The sequence below is a fragment of the Hippopotamus amphibius genome, chromosome 6, assembly GCF_030028045.1.
Source record: "Hippopotamus amphibius kiboko isolate mHipAmp2 chromosome 6, mHipAmp2.hap2, whole genome shotgun sequence".
Classification (NCBI taxonomy): domain Eukaryota; kingdom Metazoa; phylum Chordata; class Mammalia; order Artiodactyla; family Hippopotamidae; genus Hippopotamus; species Hippopotamus amphibius.
Genome location: NC_080191.1, coordinates 70,907,835 through 70,926,632, shown reverse-complemented (window position 1 = coordinate 70,926,632; position 18,798 = coordinate 70,907,835). Strand labels below are relative to the sequence as shown.

General features: G+C 38.8%; 1 protein-coding gene across 6 annotated transcripts in view; it reads left to right on the top strand.

Annotated features, from left to right (window-relative positions):
- Positions 1-18,798, top strand: part of UBE3D (ubiquitin protein ligase E3D) — a 143,201-nt gene that overhangs the window by 45,322 nt on the left and 79,081 nt on the right. The gene's annotated exons all lie outside the window — the stretch shown is intronic.

The following is an 18,798-nucleotide window of genomic DNA, read 5'->3' as shown; positions in this document are numbered from 1 at the left end:
TTCTTTTCTTTGAATTATGCAAGCAGTTCGAGTCATAAAATATTCAAACAGTAGAGACTTACATAAAGTAAAATATGAAAGTTCTCCATCATGTCCCTCCCCAGAAGAAAAAAGTGTGTTGTGTATTTTTCCATTTTTTTTTCCTGTTTTGCATCTTAACATAATTTGAATGATACATGTGTATTTTTTTACACTTCAAAACAAAACAGAACAAAATAACACCACCACACTGTATCTTGGAGATTCTTTCCATGTCAGTGCTTGACATTTTATGAAATGGATATACTGTAAGTAATTTAACCATTTTTCTGTTGATGGGTATTTGGGTTATTATTTTTTTGCTGCTATAATTAGTATTGCACTGTATGTTGTACATTTGTTTTGTGATTGTGTGTACCTTTTAATGAGGTGTTTCTAAAAATAGAATTACTAAGTCAAAGGGTATGACATTTAAAATTTTGATAGTTAATATCCAATTATTTTGCAAAAAGGCATTGCAAATTTATACTCCCAGGTAAAATTTCTATAAATGCCCATTTCCCTACACCTTCACCCAAGCTGCCACGTAGATTTTTGCCCATCTGATGCCAGTCTAAATGAGACAGATTCAGTGGACTATCCTTGTGTTTTACTGAGGCATGATCAGAGGATACGGCTCATGTATCTGATCCTTTGGGGACTTTGTTGGGGCGGGGGGGGTGGCGGGGAGTGTTGTGTACCTTTAGATTTACATAGTCAAGTGTATTAAGACTTTTTATTCATCTTTTCAATTTATTTGAAATGTGGATTTTTAAGAAGGGTATGTTAAACCTCACACTATGATTATGAAAAGTCATTTTCTTCTGATTTTAATGCCTCTTTTTGCACTACATATTTTGAACCTCTGAATATTAAGTACATAAAAGGTTTGTGCCATAACAACTTGACTAATTGCATATTTTATCAATAAGATTTTTCTGTTTTTTCATTTGATACTATTTTGCTTTAATTCTAATTTGTCTGATGTTACTATTGCTATATTTACTTTCCTTTTTAAAAAATTATTGATTTGTCTTATCTTTTTCCAGTTTCTTTTCAGCTGTCGTGCATTAGTTTATCTTAGGTATATATCTTATTAACATACACCTTGTAAACGGAATATTTAAAAACTCCAATGCAAAAGTCTGTTTATTTTAATAGTGAACTTGATTCACATTTATTGCGATTATTGATGTAGTTGAACTTAGTCTGCTGTCTTTTACATCTGTTGCCTTCTCTGTGTCATTTCTTTCCTGTGATGATTCGAAACTTAAAATATGTCTATTTCCAAATGATTTTTAGTGGTTAACCTTAAATTTTTAATATGCATCCTTAAACTTATTTTTTGAAGCTGTCAATACCTAGATTTATTCTAGTATCCATTCTCTTCACCATAACAAGAAACGACTTTTAACAAGGTTTCACATTCACTCTTGCTACCTCCCTAAGGCACTCTCTCCCCTTTGTGATTCTGATGATGGTGGTGGTTTCTTCTTAAAGAAGTATCAAGCCAAACCTCTACCCCATTTGCTTACTTCTTACTTACACTCATGCATCATGACCGTAAATGTTTTTATGTTTTTATTGTATAAGTCTATTTCCATAAAAACATGCAGGATTGTTTGATGGTTTTAAAAATATTTACAAAGAGTATTATATTGTATGTGTATTTTTTCAACTTTTTTTTTTAACTCATGATTCTTTGTTCCAATCATTTGATTTGATAAAGTCTAATAGTTCTTTTAAACTTGGACTATAGTTAGTCGTTGAATATCTGAAAATGTCTTATACCTATTTTGTCTCTCTGAAAACCTTTAGGGTTTTCTCTTTATCCTTGGTTTCTAAGATTTCACTCAGAGGTGTCAAACGTAAGCGTTTATTCAAGATTTTCTCTAATGTCATAATTTTTTCTTCATTTACAGATGCAATAGTCCCTCAATCTCTGTAAGAATCATAATCATGCTTAAAGTCTTCTGTTTTCTCTATTAACTCTTTTCCTTGGATATTAACTCCTCTTGTTAAAAAGAAATGTTGTGTTCCATACTGCCTTTCATGGTGTTGCCTTTCCCAGCTGTTGATTTTACTGGAATTCCTGCACTAGGATGCAGACTCCAGGTGAGCCAGGACCTTGACCTTCTTACTCATCACTTCATCTAGATGAGTGCTCGCAGAAGAGCTCCAAACATGCAGTTTGTGTTTATATCTAACGAAACATTTGTGAAGTGAATCGCATGTGGATTTCTGCTTGTCCTTGTGTTTGATCAGTTCTTGTTACCATAGCCTGCCTTTATGGACTAGTGAATGAGAACTAGTCTGGATGTGCCTGTTTTTTGACAACTTTTGGGTGTTACAGAAGAGGAAGTGGTTTAGATTTAGTTATGGTGGTGACCCTTGTATTCATTACTGTGAAGAATCTTTGTGCTGCTTTTCTTCCAGAGTGTTAACAGGAACTCAGTGCACCTGTCCCATCATTTCATGTATTCTTTTTTTTTTGGCCTTTCTTTTTTTGGGGGGGCAGGGGGCGGGTCTTTGTCCCTGCATGTGGGCATTCTCTAGTTGTGGCGATCAGGGGCGACTCTTTGTTGTGGTGTGCGGGCTTCAGTAGTTGCAGCAGGTGGCCTCAGTAGTTGTGGCACACAGGGTTAGTTGCTCCGCGGCGCGTGGGATCTTCCTGGACGAGGGATCAAACCCGTGTCCCCTGCATTGGCAGGCGGATTCTTAACCACTGCACCACCAGGGAGGTCCTAATAATATTTTTAATTGAATTTAATTAAAAAAAAATTTTGGCCATACTGCGCATTTCATGTCTTCTTAACACATCCCTGTGACACTGGAAATGTAGTGACTACAGTCTGTTGTGTTCTGCTGTATTTATTAGTGCTCCGTATGTCTTGGGAATGAGTTGATATCCAATAAATGAATTTATTACTTCAGTTTGCCTTTTCTATAGATCTACTTTTGTCGTGCTTTTTCTCCTACTGCTGTTTGCCTCTGTGTCCTCCTAAGGTGGGGAGGAAATTTCACAGGTTGGGTAAGCATCCGGTGGGTTACTTACTTTTGTCTTTTAAGGACATTAATTTCTCTCTTTTAGGGCATGACTGAGCAAACTGTAGACTCCCTGGCATATTCTTGGCACATGGGTGGTGTATTAACTATTTTAGTCCAATTGGCTAGAGTTTTTTTCTAGTGGAAGTATGGGTTGCCAGATGGCAGTCTAAAAGAGGAAAATAACAAATGTAACTATGGTTTTATTTCCTTGAGCACATACAAAAACTTGGCATGTAATATTCTTAGAATGTTCTTTCTTTCTAGCAATAGACACACATCTCTTTAACATTTTGAAGTCTATTGTTTTTTTTTAATCCCCCTTACCCCGCCTACCTCCAGCCAGAGTTATCTTAGTTTTTATGTTCTTTAGTTCGCATATCAAAGTTTAGAGCCTAAATATTAACTTGTCAGCTTTGGACTCTTTGAGTTCACTTCTGCAGTGTAATTCTGCTAATTCATTAATTCACCTGTTGCCTCATAGGCTCTAGATTGCAGGTAGATTTGCCTCTCAGGGACATTTGGTAATGTCTGGGGATATTTTTGGTTGTCTCAACTTAAGGGACCACTGGCATCTAGTAGGAGGTGGAGCTGAGGATACTCTTAAACATCCTGCAATGCAACGGAGCCCTTACGACAGAGAATTACCCTGCCCCAAATGCCAATAGTGCCAAATTTGAGATACCCTGTTCTAGATTATCTCCTGAAATCAGGCTGTGTCTACCTTCCCCTTCTGGGTGTCACAGCCCACATTTTTCTTGAAATGGTATTTAGGCCAGCAAATAAGAGAAGTTTTATTGTGGCATGAGTCAAAATCTCTATAATCCCACATGTTAACTTTGTTAGAATGAAACAGGGTAAGTGGTAAAATATAGTGTAACTATTGTTACACTGCTCTCTTTTTCTTTTAGGGAGACGTGAAGAATAGGTGTATTTTTGTTAAACAATGCTGAAGAATTTCATAGATACTAAGTCCTTTGTTCTCATGTTTTTAAGAGAAGAGATCTTAGGGGAATATCATCATTAAGTAAAAATAAGTATTTTTATTATTATTATTATTATTTTGGCTGTGTTGGGTCTTTGTTGCTGCATTTGGCCTTTCTCTAGTTGAGGTGAGCGGGGGCTACTCTTTTTTGTGGTGCATGGGCTTCTCATTGCGGTGGCTTCTCTTGTTGTGGAGCACAGAGTCTAGGTGCACAGGCTTCAGTAGTTGCGACACACGGACCCTGGGGCATGGGGGCTTCAGTAGTTGTGGCTCGAGGACTCTAGAGTGCAGGCTCAGTAGTTGTGGCACATGGGCTTAGTTGCTCTGCAGCATATGGGATCTTCCCAGACCTGGGATCGAACCTGTGTCCCCCGCATTGGCAGGCAGATTCTTAACTACTGAACCACCAGGGAAGTCCCGAAAGTAATTTTTTTAAAAGCTAAATTGAATTCTCTTTTGTATAAGTTACATGAGTCCTAATTTGGAAGTGGTTCTTTTCACCTTTTTCAAAAGATAACAATATCTGATTTAGGAATCTGGAAAATATGAACTGAGAAGAACTGTTCTATGTTCTGCTCTTAATAGTAGCATTTTCTTGCAAAAGATATTGAGAGATGAAATGTGAATGATATGTTATATTCACCCCTAATTTTAGTAGAATTTGGTGATTAAATTTTGTAAACTAAATAGGTTTCTCTCTGTTGGCTAAATTGGTAAATACTGGTTCTAAAATAGAAGTGTTGTTTTTGCCTTAAGATAGTCATCGTTATTACTTTTCCTAATGAAATAAAAACATATAAACCACACCCATGTACATTTCATATGCATAAAATCATGTTAGTAGTTGTTTCTATTTGTGAAGTAGTATGTCTTTTAAATCTCTTTCTCCTTTATTTCAGAAGGAAATTTGAAATTCTGCTTAATTTTTCTTTATTATGGTAAAAAATCACATAACATACAATTTACCGTCTTAATCATTTTTCAGTGTAGAATTCAGAAATGTTAAGTACAGTTGCCCTTTAAACAACATGGGGGTTAGGGACACTGACTGTGCAGTCAGAAATCCGCTTGTGATTTATAATCAGCCTTCTGTGTTTGCGGTTCCTCTGTATCCCATTCACTGATTCAACCAACCATGGATCGTGTAGTACTGTAGTTCTTACTATTGAAAAAACCTACATGTAAGTGGACCCACGGGGACAACTGTATATTCACATTGCTGTGAAACAGATCTCCAGAACTTTTCATCTTGTAAATCTGAACCTGTGAACCTGTACCTGTTTTCCCCTTCCCCCAGCCTGTGGTAATCATCATTCTCATTTCTGTTTTTATGGGTTTAACTGCATTCGTCTGCTAGGGCTGCCATAACAAAATGCCACAAACTGTATGGGTTAAACAACAGAAATGTATTTTCTTATAGTTTTGGAGGCTAGAAGTCCAAGATCAAAGAGCTATTAGGATCAATTTCTCTTCCTGGCTTGTAAATGGTCACCACCTTGCCGTGTCCTCACATGGCCTCCTCTCTTTGCACATGCAGAGAGAAAGAGAGAGAGGGGGAAATCTCTTGTGTCTCTTGCGCCTCTGATAAGGATTGATAAGGCCCCATTCTTATGACCTCATTTAACTTACGTATTCCTTAAAGGCCCTATATCCAAATTTAGTCACCTTGGTTGGAGCCCTAACTGTTCATATTCAGCATATGAATTTTGGGACAGCCACAGTTCAGTTCCTCACACTGACTACTTTAGATACTTCATGTAAGTGCAATCATATAGTATTTGCCTTTTCATAACTGACTTACTTCACTTAACGTAATATCCTCAAGCGTCACCCATGACGTAGTATATAACAAGATTGCCTTCCTTTTTAAGGCTCAGTACTATTCCATTGTATGTATGTACTACTTTTTTTTTTATCCATTCATTCCTTGATGGACATTTGGGTTGCTTCCACCGCTTAGGTATTATAAGTAGTTCTGCTACGAACTTGGATGTACAAATAGCTGAGACCCTGCTTTCGATTCTTTTGGATGTTTTTTGTTTGTTTGTTTTATAGTAGCCATTCTAATGGATATGAGGTGGTATCTTATTGTGGTTTTGATTTGCATTTCTCTGATGAGTAGTGATATTGAGGATCTTTTTATATACTTGTTGGCCATTTGTATATCTTCTTTGGAAAAATGTTCAAGTTCTTTGCCCACTTTTTATGTGCTTTTTTGATTTTTTTGTTGTTGAATTGTAGGAGTTCTTCATGTATTTTGATATTAACAGCTCATCAGGCATATGATCTGCAAATACTTCTTATTCCATTGGTTGCCTTTTTACTCGATTGTGTCTTTTGCACAAAAGTTTTAAGTTCGATATAGTTCCATTTGTCCGTTTTCACTTTTGTTGCCCGTGTTTTTGGTGTCATAGCTAAGAAATCATTGCCAAACTCTGCTTAATTTTGAAGCTCTACACCTGATGCCCCAGTGACTATCATTGCCTGAAATACTTCAGAGATAAAATTAAGTGATTTTGAGATTTAGAGGAATTTGTCCTTTTGGTTGATAAAAACATAAAACAAATCGAATGTTAACATATGCTAATTTTATATCCAACCGAATATCCAAGACCTGTTATTTACTAATTGCATAACTAACCTGCTGAAACACTTCACATGAGCTTATGTGGATAGTATGTGAATATGACGCTAGAATGAATAAATGAGTGAGCAAGTGAATGAATGAATTGATGTCACCAGCCCCTAAAGAGCATTTTATGAAACCATCTCATGTGAGTGTCTTCTGCTTCCCAACATAGGAGTCACGTGGTGACATTGTCACTGCACTGCAATTAGGGACACTGACTTTGCAGAGTAGGAGAAACTTACACTTCAGTTTTGAATGTAAAGTCTCATATTGTATAAGTGAGGAAACTGAGGAGCAGTGAGAGAAATGACTTCAGTTAGTCAGTCTGTTAGTCGGTTGATAAAGCCACAATTAGAGCCACATTGTTAGGATTCCACATTCAGTGCTCTGTCTTTGTATCCTGTAGTCCCTCACCATAACATTTTAGGAGATCTGAAAATGTCACTACAGATGTGTACTCTTTCTTGAGAACTGTTCCCCTGGTAGTTTAGAATATGTCAGCCTTTTGATTATGCTTCAAAATATACTGCTTACTCTACTATACTCAGTGAATATTTATGAATCTTAACATGTAACTTTGGTAGCAGTAACTTCTGATTTATAGTATGTTCATATCTGATCTTATAGGTCAGAATTTAAGGATACAAATGTTTTTTTCAGAAGTCCCTTGCCTTAGCTTCTTAGAACAGGAATTCATTGAAAGTTAATCTAAAAATACAGGAAAATAATCAGGTACATCTAGGAAAATATAAATGCGTCTTTGGAAAGGACTTCTCACACATTTTTTCCCACACATATTATCACCAAGACTTATCTGTCTAGAGACCACTCTTCCTTATGAAGCAAGTTGAGCACACACTTCTTTGATCTGCAGTTGGGAAAATTCCTCTTCTGAGTGGACTGTGTTAAGTACAATGGCCTATAAATTCAAGCCTGTTTTATTTGGAATTCCTGTACTATCTATACATTCATTAATAATCATTAAAGAAGATACAGGAAATATACCATGACTTATAATAAAAGTGAGCTTTTTTCCTAGGGGTTCCAACCAAGCAGGTTTCCTGTGAAAAGCAGTTCATCTCCGGATTGCTTTCTCAGAGGGGAAACTGATTTCCTCCTTCCGATGAAACAATGTGAGAGAAGTATAGTCCTGATTTGTATTGGTAAAGGGGAGGTGGGGTGACTGGGATTAGATAAAAGAAAAAAGAGGAATGTGTATGTGAAATTGCTTTTTCACTTTTCTGTGTTTTCTCATCATGTGTTAGGTATTTTTATAAGTCAGACCTGAAGTCATTGTCTTAAACTTTCACATCCAAAGAGTTTTTCTTTTTCTTCTTTTTTATTATCTCCTGCTATGCTTGGTATTGTAATGTGATTCACAGCAAGAGAGCAAAGAGTTCTGCCATAGGGGAACTTGCAGTAAAGTTAAGGCAACGTGGTAAATGAACCCCCCCAAAAAAATTCTTCCAAAAAACCAAAATCTAAATACATGCGGAGGAACAGGTTTTCATAGAAAACAGTATTCATTATCTGCATTGAAGAAAATGGAGAAATGTTAGGAAGTGCTCTCCTCCACTCCACTTCCACCCCAGTAAAATCTGAAAGGGGCTGGGCTGCGAGTGGTGGGTTCTAGGGAGCTCAGTGGCTGCTGCTGATGGGGTGTCGTTGGCTCACAGAGGGGCTGGGGTGGGGGGGCAGTCCTCTGCCCACAGAGACGCCCCCATTTACTTGCTTATTAGCCTGTCAGGGTCTCCTCAACAGCTTTTGTTTGAAGAAAAGTTTCCAGAGCTGATACAGAAGTGTTTGGGAAGGACTGTTCTCTGTGCTGTGCATTTCCCCAGGCTGTGCTTCACTGGCTCATGGCAAAGCCACCCGTTGGAAAGATCCCATCGAAATAGTTTTGATCGTTAGAATGGCCTTCCTTTTGTTGGGCTGAAATCTGCTTCCCAGAAACTCTTATCCAGAACTACCAGAAATTAATCTGCTGATTCTTGAACATGGCAGCTCTTCAAATATTTTAGATACTTATTCCTAGATTTTCTCTTCTCCACCTAGACATCCTCAGATGGAATGGTTTTAAGCTTTCCTCTTTCCTTGTGCAGTCTCTTTTTTCACTTGGTCCCCTTTCCCTTGACCATCTTGATTGCCGATGAGATGTTGCCCCAGCATCCTGTCAGCTTAACATAGACAGGGTGGATCGGGGTGAAGCTAGAGCTAGGGATTCATCCTCCACAGCTGGTTTAGGTAATTTTAGATGTAAAGGGAAGAAGGCGTGTTCAGTGAAACTAGACAGGAGAGACTGGATTTCAAGACTCCATCGAATTTGGACATTAAACAGAAAAGTTTTCAGCCCAAGGTGTTGAAGATGGGCATTTGTTCAACAAATACTTATTAAATGCATATTACTGTGCTAGGTACTGCAAGGACAATATTGAGCTAAAGAGATCCGGTGCCTTGCATAATAGACCTTATCAGAGTCCAATGCAAAGTTGCAACCTGATCAGTGCTATGAAAAAGAGATAAATGGTACTGTGAGAGCAAATTATAGGGACACCAGCCAGGTCTGAATTCCATGACTGCTGTCTGTGTGAAGAGTCTCTAGGTAGTGGGAAAAAGCCAGTACTACAAAAGGACCTGCGACGGGAGAAGACAGTGAGTGTGGGGGATGGGAAGAAGGCCAAGTGGCTCTGCTGGAGAGAATGAGAAACAGGGACAGGGAGAGAGGAGCCAGACCAACTCAGCATCCTAAAGGGCATTGTATAGAGTTTTGACTCTGTGTTTATCCTAAGATCAATATGAGTTTTATCCAGAGAGAAGGGAGAAGGGTGAGGTTTTTTGTTTTTTTTTTTTTAATTTTTTTTAAAATGTTTTAAATTTAAAAAATTTTTTAAAAACTTTTTTACAAAAATTTTAATTTTTAATTTTTTAGTTATTTTTTAATTTTTAAAAAATTTTGGCCATGCCACGCAGCATGTGGGATCTTAGTTCTCCGACCAGGGATCAAACCCTCACCTGCATTGAAGTGTGGAGTCTTAACCCACTGGACCACCAGGGAAGTCCCTGAGGTGGTTTTAATTTACATTTTCAAAAGATTATTCTGGCAGCCATCTAGAGAACAGTTGGATATGGTAGATCAAATAGGAAGCTATTGCAGAAACTCAAGAGAAATGGTTGTAGTGGGTGATGGTAGGTAGGATAGAATTGAGAGTAGGTAATATTGCAGCTCTTGGTGGTTGGATTTGGGGGATGAACCACTATGCACTGGGATAGATAGCTTTAGAAGAAGATCAGGTTTGGGGAGAAGATTGTGAGGTTCCATTTTACACATGTTGAGTCTGAGGTACATTTGAGCCACTCAAGAGGAAATAGCAGATACAAAGACCTGGAGTTCGGGTGAAAGGTTTGGGCTGAACTTGTAAATGTGCGAGTCGTCTGCATGTTGGTCATAATTGAAGCCAAGGGCATGGGTGAGATTGTTTAGGAAGGGAGAATGAAAGCAGTAAGCCATGAAGAACTACCACATTTCTGGGCCAGATAAAGGAGGATGAGCCTGGAAAGGAGACTGAGGAGTGGCCAGAGGGGAAGGAGGAAAGAAAGCTACAGAATGGTGTTTCATAGACGCTCAGGGAAGAAAGTACTTTAAGAAGGAGGGAGTGGTCAGATGCTGCTGCGAGGCCAGGTAAGATGTTGAAAGTAGATGTGCATTGGATTTAGATGACAGAGCTCATTAGGGACCTTAGCCAGGGTTTTGTCCAGTGACGGGGCTGGGAGCTGGATTGGAACATGTGAGCCATGAGAGGTGAGGTAACAAAGACAAGTATGGGCGCCTGTTTCAAGAAGCTTGGCTTTGAAGGGAAGGAGGGGATGCGAACAGGGTGGGGAGCTGACTGAAGGTAAGCAGGTTGAGGTCGGGCCCCCTGGAGCCTATTTAAAAGCCAACAGGGAGGATCCTATTGAGAAGAAGGAATTGACTAGACAGGAGAAAGAAGTGATGCCTGATAAGCTAAGATTCTGACAAGATAGGCTGGTACCCCAAGCTTAGATGCAGCAGCCAGCCTTAGGAACACAGATGGTTTCCTTTCTGTGACAGCACAGAAGGAGATCAGAATTGGAGAGGACGGAACAGGTTTGCAGATTAGGTTTCAGAAAGATGAGAGACTCTCTTCCGATGGCCTCTGTTTTATCTGTAACATAGGAGTGATTGGGAAGGTGCATGAGGGAAAGAGGTGGGGTCATGGACAGCTGGAGGTTGGAGGAGAGTGGAGGTTAAGAGGGGCCGTTTGGAGAGCAGGTGAAGGATTGGCAGGCATCGCTCATTGCCCATTTGAAGTTTGCGGTCCTGAATTTATGGTGATGAGAATCTTCCCCTCAGTGTGAGTTTCTCCAGCTTATCATCTACTTGAGTGTGAACTCAGAAAGCAGAGTCGGGTTTATCAGGGTTAAAGTTGTGTTGTCTCAATGTAAAGAGTGTTGTGTTCTCCCTGTGTTGTTAATATCATGGACCACAGAATCTATGTGGCCTGTTTTAATGAAGATCGAGGGTTTGGAAAGTGGCTATAGCTTCCAATCAGTTACTGAGACTTAGTTGTGGTAGAGAAGAAATTGACTTTCAATTGCATACTTAAAGCTTCTAAAGTGTTATTTTAAAGCACATCAAATTGATGGGAAATGAGCTCTTTAAAATATATTAAGGACAACTGTATACTTCAAAATGGAGCTGTGGCACTTAAATACATACTCTGAGTTAAATTTTCCTCAAGATTTTCCATAAGATTTTTGTGATCCCACTTTGTAAGGAAATGTATTGGCCTAATGTGGGAGAACAAGTATAAAGGAAAAGGTGCATAGTCTTTCATGTCTGCCAGAGTTTTAGTTTGACATTTGTCATGTAAAATAACTGTAGTGGTCCTGCTTGGTTCTGCTTTTATTCTAGGCATCTGGGGTGAAAAATGAACCTTGGATTCTAAGGTCATCTGGAGTAGAGGGAAGAAGTCAGTTTCTGTCAGTATCACTTGGGGGCCTTTTTTTTTTTTTTCTTTTTTTTTTTTTAAATCCAGATGGCTACAGGAGCCCTCTGGGTGGTTGCACCTCTGTTGAAAACCAAGATAAATTGATCATTCCATTGTTGGCCTCCCTGTTGTTAAGACTGGCTGCTTCTGTGACATCCACCTGACAGCAAGTGCTTGTCTCAGGGACCCAGGAAGGGCTTCAGGCCAAGGGCCTCCGGCGATACTGCTGGTCTCCATGGGATGCCTTTGCACCACTGCATAGGGTTAACTGCCAGAACCCTCCTCTAGCCATTTTCTCTCCTGTGTTAGAGGAAAATTGTCTCCCTGCCTTATAAATCATTACTAATTCCCGAGGAAAAGGATGAGACCATCGTCCTTGTGAAATGATTTCAGCATCAAAGGGTAAAGCTCGCACCTCCTTGGCCACCGTCTCCAATTCCAGCCCTCACCCCGCAATAAGTCACCACTGTAACCAGGTTCTGTGTATCTTGCCAGACTTTATCCAGCCGTGGAAATATGTGTATGTATGCCCCAGAAATAGATGTAGAATATTTTGTGTTCTCTTTTCCTTTTTCTTATCATATAGTATCCTTCTGCAATTTCTTTTTTCTCTTGACATCATATGTTCTCAGTGCATGTAGATATACCTCATTTTTTAAAGTGCAGTCTGATATTCCATCCTGTAGGTATTTTATGATTTCTTAAGCCATTCTATTGCAATTATTTAAAAACTTCCCGTTACTAACCATTCTGCAGTGAAGACTGTGTTCATACATCTTTATGCACCTCTGCAAGGACTTCTTTCAAGTGAATAGAAAGAAGTGGAGTTGCTGCTCCTGGAATATATTTATTTTACATTTTTTAAAATAAACTTTTTATTGGAGTAGTTTTAGATTTATATAAAAGTTGCAAAGATAGTACAGATGGTTCTTGTGTACATACCTTTCATCCCTTTTCAGTTTCCCCTGATGTTATCTTATGTTTCCATGGCACCTCTGTCAAAACTAAGAAACCAACATTGGTACATTGCTGTTAGCTACACTCTAGGCTTTATTTGGATTTCACCAGATCTCCCACTAATGTCCTCTTTCTATTCCAGGGTCCAGTCCACAAGACCAGGTTGCATTCATTCTTTGCATCTCCTTTGTCTCCTCTGGTCTGTAGCAGTTCCTCAGACTTTCCCTATTTTTCATGACCTTGGCTGTTTGGGGGAGTACTGATTAAGCATTTTTTTAGAATGTCCCTTAGTTTGGGTTTGTCTGATTTTTTTTTTTCTCTTGATTAGATTGAGGTTATAGGTTTTGAAAAGAATACCATCACATCACATCATATCAGGGGTACATGGAATCCACAGCTGTCACTGGCAGTGTTCACCTTGGTCACCTGGCTGAAGTGATGCTGGTCAGCCTTCCTCACTGTGAAGCAACTGTTTTTCCTTTTCCATATTCTTCTATTTGGAATCGAGTCAGTACGTCCAGTCCACACTCGGCGGCTGGAGGGGGGAGGAGATAAAGTCTGCCTCCTGGAAGGGCATAGTATTTACATATATTATCTGAAATTTTTACTTAAACAATATTTGTTTCTTTTGTTCTGTTTATTCAATTAAATATTTATTTATTTATTTGGCTGCACCAGGTTTAGTTGCAGCATGTGGGATCCTTAGTTGCAGCATGCGGGCTCTTAGGTGTGGCGTGCAGCATCTAGTTCCAGGACCAGGGATCGAACCCAGGCCTCCTGCATTGGGATTGTGGAGTCTTAACCACTAGACCACCAGGGAAGTCCCTATTCAATTATTTTTATTTGATGGACTCAGGTATATTTATTTCATACCTTGGGTTATAAACTATGTTTGTTTGTTTATGTTTTAATATTCATGGTAATTTTATTTTTAATAGCCCCAAACTGGAAATAACTCAAATGTCCATCAGCAGGTGAATGGGCAAACATAATAGCCACACAATGGAACGTTACTGAGTAGTGAAAAAGGAATGAATTACTGATCTGTGCAACATGGATGGTGATTTTTTTTTCCGTTGTCAATTCTTTGTTTTTAATTAGAAATATAGTTGATTTATAAGATTCTGTTAGTTTAAGGTGTGCAACATAGTGATTCAGTATTTTCATATATTATACTCCATTTAAAGTTATCATAAAATTGGCTCTATTCCCTGTGCTGTACAATATGTTATTTATTTATTTTGTTGCTGTTTATTTATTTTGTTGCTCAGGTTGTTCTGGTGTTGGCCATTGGGAGCCCTTTTAGGCTGGCTTCTGTGTCCTTTGATTTGCCTGTGTACTTTTTATTTCTGATCACTTTCTTACTTCCTGATGCTACAAAATGCTCCAGACTCATCTCATATTGTCCCCGCCCCAGCCTTGGAATCAGCCATAAAAGAAGCCCTGGTTCTTTTTATTGGAGAATGGAAGCGATCCTTACGACTGTTTTTTTGTTTGTTTTGTTTTGTTTTATTTTGTTTTGGTTTTGGTTTTCTAGGTCTTTATCTACAGCATGGTTACCCATGACATTGTCCATGCAGTGCCCCAATAATAACATAACACTTTGCACCCCGATCACATAACTGAGGGCCCTCCTGTCAGCCTTATGACTGTGACAGTGAAATGTACAGGAATCCTCAGAACTGCCTCCTGAAGCTCATAGCAGGTCAGGACTACTGGTACTTTAAATTGTAATAGATAATGCCCAGTTGTTCTCCCAGGGGCTATTCTAATTGGCACTTTAACTTCTCATACCTGTTCCAATACTTGATAATATCAAGTTTATTAATTTTGGCCAATCTGACAGAATTATATCTTTTTTAAGTGATTGTTTCCCTGATTGTGTGGTTGAACGTCTTTGTTTATATTTTCTAGCCATTCGAGCTTCTTCTGTGAATAGCCTGTTCATTGTCCTTTGCCTACCTAAGCCAGTGTCTGTGAGTCTGTGTGTTTATGTGTGTATCTTTGGTATTAGGAATTCTTACAGACTGTGGATATTAATTCTTTATCTGTTGAAAATATTTTTTCCACCCTGTAACTTGCTTTTAAGCTTGGTTTATTATGCCTTATGACATATAGAAGGTTGCATTTTGATCCTATCAAAATTAAAATTAAAATTGGGAGGCTTTCACTTTTGTATCACACTTAAGAAGATCTTCTTTCTAACATAGCCATTCATGCTTTTAGTATAATCATCTAATGAAACTGCTGATCCAGAGATCTCAAGTGGTCACCTGCTAAGTAAAATCATTTGCTTTTTCTCAGTTTTTATCACTCAACATTATTCACTGTTTCTTCTTGGAAGTGTTTGCCTTGGCATTCTCCTGGTTTTGTTCAGACCTTTTTGACCTCTTCCCTTCCCTCTTTCTTTTGACCTCTTCTCATCCTCTCCTGCCACATCTGCTTTGTCTTATACCCTGCTAACAGTGTTCTCCCTCACTCCTTCCCCTTGCGAAGCTCGTCTGCTCTCATGATAGACACTCTAATTTCGTTGAGTGAAAATGTTTCAGTCCTCCCTTTCACTTAGATCTGTGCTTACATTTCCATCTTGTCTAGATATCCCACTGACTTCTCAAATTCAATATGGCCGAGGTAGGAGAAACTCATTAACATTCTTGGTGAATGTACGCTTCCTCTTGTTTGTGTCTCTCTCAGTAGCATCACGATTCTCCTCGTCAGCCAGGCTCAAGTCCTTAAGTTGGCCTTCGATTGTTTCCTGTCACACCCCCGCCCCCCCCAGTAATGAAGTCATGTCCATTCAGCCTTCAAAATCTCCTTCATATCTGTTCTTTCTTTTCTCTTCATAATTACTGTCAACCTGTGACAAAGAGATTTTGTCACTCTTCATGTAGAGTTTTTAAGTGTTTCTTCAACCTATTTGAACTCTCTAGTCCAGCCTATATTCTCCAGCCAGCCCGGTTATCTCAAGCATATCACTCCCCTGCTTTCTTTTACATACCCAAAGTCTCTATCTTCTTGGATTAGTATATGAGGTCTTCTACCGCCTGGCTCCAATTTAACCACCCCAGCCCTGCCTTCTCCTGTGCCTGTCACATGTTCTGTCATGTCCAATCAGAATGGAGTTCTGCAACTTCTCAAATATTTATTCGTCTGTGCAGATCATATAAAATAATGTGTTTATTGAGTATATAATTACCCATAGGACTCTAAGCTTTCCATTTCAACCAATATATGTATGATTTTGGTAATATTGCTATAAGAAAGGGATTGATACAGAAAATGATGTCTTTGTTTACAAGTATTCCTGCTTGGGTAAGGTCTTCCGTAACAGACCTATAAAATTTTTTTCTTCTGTTACCCATGGCTAATAAACTATTCTTCCCATCTTAGGGAATTACATAAAAATGAAAATATAGAAACATCCTAGGTCCTGTGGATTTTTGGATTTTTTTAAAAAGTCTTATATCCTTAACATCTCTCTCTTTTTTTAATTGATTATTTATTGGCTGTGTTGGGCCTTCATTGCTGTGCGCAGGCTTTCTCTAGTTGTGGTGAGTGGGGGCTATTCTTCTTTGTGGTGCAAGGGCTTTTCATTGCAGTGGCTTCTCTTGTTGTGGAGCATGGACTCTAGGCACGCGGGCTTCAGTAGTTGCGGCGTGTGGGCTCAATAGTTGTGGCTCTCAGACTCTAGAGCACAGGCTCAGTAGTTGTGGTGCACAGGCTTAGTTGCTTCACAGCATGTGGGATCTTCCTGGCCCAGAGATTGAACCTGTGTCCCCTGCATTGGCAGGTGGTTCTTAACCACTGCGCCACCAGGGAAGCCCTCCTTAGCATCTCTTATTTCCATCATTTTTCTTCTTCTAGCAACATAAAATAATAATACCTTTACCAGTAAAGTGGCTTAACCTTAATAATTTTGTCACAGAGTTTGTTTCTAAATCAGTAAGGCCAAAAGGTAGAGATTGGGAGGCATAGCTGACACTTTATAGGCCATGTTGTTCCAGTTAACTCTGAAAAGTTTTTCAGGCATTGTTGAGTTTTCTGAAAAGAATTGTCTCTAAGTTCAAATAAGATTTATATAGATACTGTGGACTACCATTCTCACTTTTCCTTGGGGTTAATATTTTTGTGTTTTCTGTGCATTATGTGCTCTTCTGTAAGCTTGACATAAATCCCCTCCTTTTTAAAGTGTTTACCTATAAATATTATGACTTTAATGATTTAATAATAATAATAATACTCTCACTGATTGAGCTTTTATTATACATCAGACTTGTCCTAAGCTTTTTAATATGTTACATCATTAAACCTTCATATCACCTTTGTGGGGAAGTGCTGTGGTTACCATTATTTATAGAAACTAAGTCACTTGCCCAATGGGGCACAGCTAAGATGTATCAGACTTCGGATTCAAAAACAGGTCTGTCTTCAGAACCCTGGGCTGTGTCTGCTACGTGTCCCTCTTATATCAGTATTCACGGACTAGCATCTAAAACCACTGCCAGTGAGGCAAAAATAGTGGTGGAAATGGATTCGTTTATTATACTTAGCACTACTTTTGGACTCTTTAGATTTACACCATCAAGCTTCCTTTAAACCTCCAAGTAGGACTAACTAATCCACCTTTTTTACCTACCTAATAAAGCCTAAACGTGGCTACCGCCTTTAAACCTAATTTCAGTACCTACTTTTTTTCTCTCCTGGTTGCACATGAGCGCATCTTAGGTTATTTCCGCGTTACCATGCACTCGCTAATGGCTTTGCACTATCTTGGCAAGTTTTGGGCTGACCCCCTTCTCTTTCTTTTCTGTATTTGATGCACAGGCAGGGCTCCTTTGCAAATACCTTATTTTTCCAGTATTCTCCATAGTGAACTCGCATTTAGGTCTCCTGCTTCATTTCTTTTCCCTGGTCTTTGGACCTAATTCCAGTAGCTACTTGTATATTCACCTCACTTGGGGTAGCTGACTTAGTCACTGTAAAATCTCCAGATCCACCTTGGCTTCCCAGCTACTTTTTACCTCTTTGATGAAACCATTTGGTCTGTGTTTAAAAACAACTACAACAAAAGCAAAACTTTAGGTTAGGAGACGCTTCGTTCTTAGCAAAATTCTTACCTAAACAGTTCTTTAGATGCCTATAGATATATTCAAATTAGTAGTTAAATTTACATGTAACTCAACAGATGTGTTCTAGGATAGCAGTGTGAATCTAGAACAAGACTAAAGTTATAATACTATGTTCTAATTGAAAAAGTTGGGCGTGGGGCTTCATGACACAATTGTAGACATGCATTTCTTAAATTTAATAATCTTATCTGGTGTAAGACTTCAGCACTCTGAAGTAGGACAGCCACAGGAGTGATTCTCCCATCTATAGCTGGTGGTGATTGTTAAGGTATTTTATATTAAGATGACCTGAAACATTTGGGGTGCTTAGAAATTGTAGGAGGGCATTTGACATTTTACAATGGGAAGAGTATGGAGTTGGAGTCAGACGTGGAATCTAGTCCCAGATTTCCCATTGACTAGCTACGCTGTCAGGACAAGTGACAGTCGTCTCTCTGGGCCTTAATTTCCTCATCTTTTGGGACGGGTATTTTTTAACATTCTGCAATACCACAGCTTTGGGACACACATAAGCATTTTGAAGAGTGTGACCTCAGGCTCTTTATTGTGTTTGGTTTTTCGTGTAAACTGAAGGCTTAGTTTTCCCTTGCTACAAGTATTTAATGATGTAGTGCCTAGTCTCAGATTCATTTCAACAGACATTCACTAAGACTTCCTGTGTGTAAAACCTTCTGCTTAGAGATATAGAAAATAAAAATATAAAAAAGACAGAATTTTAACTTCTAGAGTCTCAGTGTTTAATCTTGGAAACTGGCAAATTACATAAAAGCTTTAGAAGATACACATGCTATATCCTAGGACAGACAAACAAGGGGCTTTCTGATCACTTCTAATTAAGGAGAATTTCATGAAGAAGGTAGCATTTGATCTGAGAATGAAGAAATGGAAAGATAATGGGGGAAAGTTGTTGAAGAAGAGAGAGCCTGAACAAAGATGGGAAATTGCAGGATGTATTTCCCAAAATATATTTAAAAAGATATTAATAGGTAGGTTGGGGGGAGAAAATGAGGCCAGAGTCAAATAATA